At 41.1% G+C, this 6,295-nt stretch overlaps 1 long non-coding RNA gene across 1 annotated transcript; it reads right to left on the bottom strand.

The window, feature by feature from the left end:
* Positions 1–701: 701 nt before the first annotated feature.
* LOC120928650 lies at positions 702–5,327 on the bottom strand. Its single transcript, XR_005747282.1, has 3 exons — positions 5,068–5,327; positions 1,029–1,113; positions 702–939 (listed from the first exon to the last, which is right to left on the bottom strand). It is a non-coding gene; the product is annotated as an uncharacterized LOC120928650 (long non-coding RNA).
* Positions 5,328–6,295: the final 968 nt, after the last annotated feature.

The raw sequence follows: 6,295 nt of genomic DNA, 5'->3' as shown, positions 1-6,295 counted from the left end.
GCAGCAAGTTCGAGATTCAAGCCGGGATCAGGGTTCACAGAGAGAAGCGAGTCCAAAGTCCAGAGCCGGGGTCAGGGGTAAGAGAAGGCAGCAATCCGATAAACGAGCCGAGGTCAGGTATCTAGTCAAGCAATCAGGTAATCCAGGTCAAGAGGTTAGTTCAAGGGATAAAGCACATACAGGAACTGATGGCAAACCAGCAATTAGCAAAGGGGAAGGGGCTGGCTTAAATAGGCCGCACTGGCCACTGATTGGTCCACAGAAGTACAGGTTCAGGACCAGGTTCCAACGGACAGCACACAGAATAGCACTGAGCAGTGGCTCAGAGAAAAAAGAGCTGGACCTGCAATGGAGAGATCCTGGGTTCGATTCCACCCAGGACCAACTGGGGAAAGAGACCGTGGAAGGTCTGCGCCCTGACACTGATTGGTTTCTATGCAAAGCTGCACCAGATTTTGCACTCTCCAGTTTTAGTAAATCAACCCCTTTGTGTCCAATAATCCAATGACTAGCAAAGCTTTATAGGTTCCAAAAGCTGGTGCTGGATTGGTGCTCAATCTATACAAATCTTGTTGACTCCAAAACAGCCCGATGTTCAGGCATGAATTGAAAATCTGGCACTGGGGTTGGCAACCACTCTGGTAAGACTGTACCAATTTCTAGTTTTGTCATGTAACAATAACTTCCTCAGAGTCACAAACTTTGGTGCTAAATTTAAGAATATTTATTGCAGTGTAATGATAAAAGATTGAACACTGCTGCATTTTATGCTTTGGTCTAAGGTTTTTGGTGTACAAGAAGACTAAGTAAAACGGTGGTTTCTCAAAATGACAGCATAGCATTATGAAACTGTACCTTCTGAATAGGCTCTTTGGTCGTAGAAGTGGTTCTGAGGTCTCAGCCCTAGGTTTGAACATAGTCGGAAGTCAGTGAAGAAATCTAGAATGAAGGCAGAGAATGTTACTCATCTGTGACAAGAATACATTGTAAGAAGCAATGGAATGGGGGTTGGGTGGTTCAAGACTTACAGTTTCTATTTTATGTTTTAAGACCAATTTTCGAGGTATCTATGCAGGCATCTGCTGTTGCACCAATAAAAATAGTGGTATGAGCCTACAACGAAGACAAATAATGTGGTTTGTTTGAGAGAAAGAAATGACTTAGGAATAAGTTTGGGGGTTTCCTAGCCTCTTGCTTTTCCCTTTTTCATTAATAAAAGTAAAAATAAGCGGATGGCGTGATACAAAACTTGCACTATCTGTGTGGATGAAGGCTAATTCAACAGTTGGGCCTTTCTGCATTATTCAGCAAACCTGTCTACTCAGGCCCCATACACACGAGAGGATTTATCCGCGGATACGGTCCAGCGGACCGTATCCGCGGATAAATCCTCTCGAGGATTTCAGCAGATTTCTATGCGATGGCGTGTACACACCATCGCATTGAAATCCGCGCCGAAATCCTCTGGCGATGACGTGTCGCGCCGTCGCCGCGATTATGACGCGGCGACGGGCGCGACGCTGTCATATAAGGAATTCCACGCATGCGTCAAATCATTACGACGCGTGCGGGGAATCCCTTTGGACGGATGGATCCGGTGAGTCTGTACAGACGAGCGGATCCATCCGTTGGGATGGACTTCAGCAGATGGATTTGTTGAGCATGTCAGCAAATATTCATCTGCTGGAAATCCATCCCAGGGGAGATTTATCCGCGGATAAATATCCGCCGGAGTGTACACACCATAGAATCTATCCGCTGAAACCCATTCGATGGGATTTATCTGCGGATAGATTCTATGGTGTGTACGGGGCCTAAGGCACGTGAACAACAGATATTTAGCTCTTGTGCATGAGATCTCTAGGTTTTTATGTGCGAGCGAAAGGCACAGGAGCACCATCCAGCTCCACTGCCAGCAGTCTGTAAAACTCCAGAGAGAGGCTGAAAGGCGATGCAGCTGTATGGGCCATCGAATGGTACTAATGTCTTGGGTAGTATTTGCACAGGGATAAATGTCCAGAACACAGACTTCCTGCGCTCTGGGCATTCATCCCTGCACACTACCTTAAATGTTAGTACCACTGACCCCCTCCAATTGCAGCAGCTTTCAATCTCTCATAGAATTTTACAGTCGATGTGCCTGTTCCGCCAGAATTTTATACACAGGGGCTAACCACCCAGTGTGCATGAGACCTTAGTAGACAGGATGGCTAGCTAATCTTCAAACCTCATTTTTTCTTTGTTTCAATAGATTATTGTTGAAATAGATTTTCAACAACAATACATGTGAATGCAAATCATAGGTAGAAGCAAAGCATAGGTAAAAGCAGAGGTATAAAGCTTTGTGTGACATACAAAGAAGATCCAATGTTAGGGCAGATATAATAGACGGTATAATTTTAAATTTGGAGACCGCAATAGCTAGGACCCTCTTTCTACACCTTGTACATTGCTTACAAGCTGTCTTGATCACTGAGAGAGAAAGGTAGGTTATTCGGGAAAAGACAAGAAGGAAAGAAGGGAAGAGGTTGAGGAAAAAGAACAAGGTTGGGGTCAAAGAAATGAAGGAACAAGACCAGTCGGCGTGCCACCATTCTCAAAACCATTTACCCTAAGCTGAGTAAGTTAGATGGTCTACAGAAAATCATCAAACCTTATAAATGTCTTTGGTCATGAAGTACACTGCCAGTTTTTCATACACTAAAAAGCATGCTTTTGCTGGACTTGTGCAACTGTTGGGGTGCCAGACCACCAGGTTTGGCAAGAGTTTGTATTAACAGTGCATGCCATTGGTTTGAGGTTAAGTAGGGCTCCATATGGATTCTTAGGGATGTTTTGGCCCAATACAGTGTATAATAATTGATAAACTCTAGTCCAGAAACTTTCAATCCTGGGACACTCCCACCATATATTAGCTACCCACTGCTCAAAACCCACCACAACAGAGGTCTGAGGTTCTCTGTTTGAACCTATTATGTTAATGAAAATATGGAAAAGAAAGCATGCAAAAATGTGAAAATAACATTAAAAAAATGACATCAAAATGTATGCCTACCCAAAAAATATACTATGCTTTCCCCTTAACACAGAAATTTACAGTCGCTTGACATAGTATTCATACCCCTTGAAATTTTCTACATTTTGTCCTGTTACAGCCAAAAACTAAAATGTATTTTATTGGGATTTTATGTGATAGACCAACACAAAGTGGCACATAATTGTGAAGTGAAAGAAAATAAATGATTTTCAATTTCTTTTTACAAATAAATATCTGAAAAGTGTGGTGTGCATTTGTATTCAAACCCCTTTAATCTGACAGCCCTAACTAAAATCTAGTGGAACCAATTGCCTTCAGAAGTCATCTAATTAGTAAATAGAGTCCACCTGTGTATAATTTAATCTCAGTATAAATACAGCTGTTCTGCAAAGCCCTCTGAGATTTGTTAGAGAACCTTAGTGAACAAAGGGATAAAGTTGTGGAGAAGTTTAAAGCAGGGTTCGGTTATAAAAAAAATATCCCAAGTTTTGAACATCTCACGGAGCACTGTTCAATCCATCATCTGAAAATGGAAAGAGTATGGCATAACTGCAAACGTACCAAGACATGGCTGTCCACCTAAACTGACAGGCCAGGCAAAGAGAGCATTAATCAGAGAAGCAGACAAGAGGCCCATGGTAACTCTGGAGGAGCTGCAAAGATCCACAGCTCAGGACAACTGGACACAGGACAACTGTTAGTTATGCACCATGTTGTAGGGTTGCTTTTCTTTAGCAGGGACAGGGAAGCTGATCGGAGTTAATGGGAAGATGGATGGAGAAAAATACAAGGCAATCTTAGGAGAAAACCTGTTATGCCGCGCACAAACGGTCGGACATTCCGACATCAAAACCGTGGATTTTTTTTACAACGGATGTCTGCTCAAACTTGTCTTGCGTACACACGGTCACACAAATGTTGTCGGAAATTCCGATCGCCAAGAACGCGCTAACGTACAATACTACGACGAGCCGAGAAAAATTAAGTTCAATGATTCCGAGCATGCGACTAATTGATTCCAAGCATGCGTAGGATTTGTGTGCGTTGAATTGCCTACACACAATCGGAATTTCCGACAAGAACTTTTGTTGTCGGAAAATTTGAGAACCAGCTCTCAAACATTTGTTGTTGGAAATTCCGACAGCAAATGTCCGATGGAGCATACACACGGTCTGATTTTCCGACAACAAGCATCGAACATTTGTTGTCAGAATGTACGATCCTGTGTACGCGGCATAAGAGTCTGCAAAGGACTTGAGACTGGGGTGAAGGTTCACCTTCCAGAAGGACAAGACCCTAAACATACAGCCAGAGCTACAATGGAATGGTTTAGATCAAAGCATATTCATGTGTTAGAATGGCCCAGTAAAAGTCCAGACCTAAATCCCATTGAGAATCTGTGGCAAGACTTGGAAATTGCTGTTCACAGGCGCTCTCCATCCAATCTGACAGAGCATGAGCTATTTTGCAATGAAGAATGGGAAAAATATCGCTCTGTAGATGTGCAAAGCTGGTACAGACATACCCAAAAGACTTGCAGCTGTAATTGCAGCGGAAGGGGTTCTACAAAAAATTGACTCATGGGGCTGAATACAAATTCACTCCGCACTTTTCACATTATTATCTGTAAAAATTGTTTAAAACCATTTATCATTTTCTTTGCACTTCACAATTATGTGCCACTTTGTGTTGGTCTATCACATAAAATCCCAATAAAGTATATTTACATTTTTGATTGTAACATGATAAAATGTGGCAAATTTCAAGGGGTATGAATACTTTTTCAAGGCACTGAATTGTTTAATTATGCAGTTTGTTTAATTCCAGCCTTACAATGCCCATTTTAACCTTGCATCAAAAGCAGGCATTTGCAAATTAATCAAACCTTATATACATTAACTATACATGCAACCAATTTTCATTTATCTTCACTCATTCAATTCAATGTAATACTATGACCTCAGTATTCAGATTCCATTTTGCCTTATTGTTTGCTATTTATTTAAAATGTAAAATCCTTTAATACTCACTTTGTTAGGTGCTGAATTGGAAGCTGCCTGTTGAAGCAGGGTCTAGGTGTGTCCAGTCATTTGGAAGTGTGCCTTGCAATCTTAATAAGAAAGTAAAAAAGAGACATGTTTTATTTCACATGACTATTTTATTCTTTAGAACAAGAAGTGTTTTGTGAAAGCATAACTTAATTAAATGCTCTCAGCTCTTGAATGAAGTGACAGATAAAAAGACCTGTAAATCTCATATATAAATGTACGTGACAGTTACAGAAACAAATTGAGAGTTTGTGAAAGCAAGAGTTACTGTATAAAAGCTAAAAGACTTCAGGGCACATTGTTCTTGCTACTCTGTTAAAAAAATTTACTTGGGAGTTTCTGGCAGCGGTTTTCTCTAAATAACATCTTGCTGTAATCTCATTAGTTAACGTACATTAGACCATTTTCATGAAGAAGCAGGAGAAGAGGTCCTTGTTTTGGTTTTAACCATAATAAAAAGAACTTCACTGAAATATAGTCTGGACATCAAATGTCCCAAAACCGCTTGTATCACAAACCCCTAGGGTTTAAAGTGAAGTTCCACCCATTTTTTTTATGTTTGTCTGTGCTGCATGCCCTAATCTCATAGTGTTCAGAATAGACAATTTTTATTTATTTTGTTGCTTGTAAATACCTTTATTTTGTAGTTCTTCATTACTTCCTCCTCCTTATTAGCCTAGGCTATTCGCAAGAGTTTCTGGGATAGGCATCATGTATCCCAGAAGTCTTTGCAAATAGTCTATTTGCATAGAGAAGGGGCGGCAACTTCCTCTGACACTCCTGTTGCTATGGAAACCTGACTGAAACCTATTACATCGCTTGTGCAGCACTGAGCATGTGCGAGATCTGCAAGGCTGAAATCCAGGAAGTCATACAGTCTGGCTTCATGATGCCCACACTTAAGATTATAAACTAACTAAATGCTCTAACAAAACGGACCTAACAACCTAACAAAACGGACCTTAGTTTACAGACTAACTTTACTTGACTACATTAAGCTTGTGTATTACAGGGGTATTTATATTTAAAAAGTGAATTGTGGGTGGAACTCCCCTTTAACAATACACAGAGGTGGCCATCTTTGTAGAAGCACAGGGCTTTGCTTTCTCATGTCAAACCACTGCCCCCCCCAATGACTGGTAATCTGGTGACTGATGGATGAAATATTCAAGAAGCAGCAAGGAATTTGTAGGAAGCACAGATCCACGTT

Source organism: Rana temporaria, chromosome 2 (assembly GCF_905171775.1).
Source record: "Rana temporaria chromosome 2, aRanTem1.1, whole genome shotgun sequence".
Taxonomy (NCBI): Eukaryota; Metazoa; Chordata; class Amphibia; order Anura; family Ranidae; genus Rana; species Rana temporaria.
Note: the sequence above shows the minus strand (reverse complement) of the source record. Positions and strands in the feature narration are given on the sequence as shown.